Below are 1,211 nucleotides of genomic sequence, written 5' to 3' on the forward strand. Positions count from 1 at the left end.
ATGTGCAGTAAAATAGGCTCCTGCACATTAAGCATCACTTAAAAACCATGCACGTTTGTTACTGTGCATTAAGGCAGCCTAATGCACATATCCTTAGTACCTCACATTGGAGGTACTAAATTTAATGCACATTAGAAAAAGCACCTTAATGCATGTGTAGATGCACCCAGTACTGTTATGTAGATAGTTGCTGGACCTTTCAGACTATAGATTTAAAGTTGATAAAAACCACAGAATTAGATTTATTCTGAAATGTCTTTGTTACTTCATTTAAAATGGCGTATTACATTGAAAATTCACTTACTGTAGGAGCTGTCAAAAATGCCATTTTGTTTTTGTAAATATTCAAAAATCTGAATGGGAAACCTTCAGGTTATGAAAAAGACTTGGTTTTCACATCAGCTGCAACTCTCATGTACACTAGCACATTTCTAGATGTTTAGCCCTTCTTGAATATCAGGTGATTTGTTTCGTGGTAACATCTGCTGTATATGGAAAAAATTCTAAATGTGATTGGGGAAGTGGATGTACGTGCATATGATAAACCTGGATTGCAGAATTAGTTGGTATGTCAGGAGATGTACCGAATGTCGCTTTATTACTCATTTAGGTACGCAGACCGTTATTCTGAGTCATTGCATGGTTCAGCAACTACTTATCAGGTGGGAAATGTCATGGTATAAAAAAAGTAGCTACTGCTTTCTGCAAGGCAAGCATCTGAAGCTATAATGTGACTGTTTAAATATAGGAGTTTTATGTAGACAAAAATCTTAGAGAAGTTGTGTGACAATACATTCTTCCAAAAAAGAGATCTTTGAAGATACACAGTATCATAGAATCATAGAAGTAGGGTTGGAAGGGACCTTGCAGATCTTCAAGTCCGACCCCCTGCCTGGGCAGGAAGAAAATTGGGTTCAAATGACCCCAGTCAGGTAGGCATCGAGCCGCTTCTTAAAGACCCCCAGGGTAGGAGCCAGCACCACTTCCCTTGGAAGTTGATTCCAGATCCTAGCCGCCCTAACTGTGAAGTAGTTCTTACGGATGTCTAATCTAAACCTATTCTCCAACAACTTGTGGCTGTTATTCCTTGTTATCCTGAGGGGCGCTAGGGGAAACAAGGTCTCCCCCAAACCCTTCTGGTCCCCCCTAGTGAGTTTATAGATGGTCACCAGGTCCCCCCTCAGCCTTCTCTTGTGAAGGCTGAACAGGTT

Source organism: Alligator sinensis, unplaced genomic scaffold (genome assembly GCF_000455745.1).
Source record: "Alligator sinensis unplaced genomic scaffold, ASM45574v1 scaffold389_1, whole genome shotgun sequence".
NCBI lineage: Eukaryota > Metazoa > Chordata > Crocodylia > Alligatoridae > Alligator > Alligator sinensis.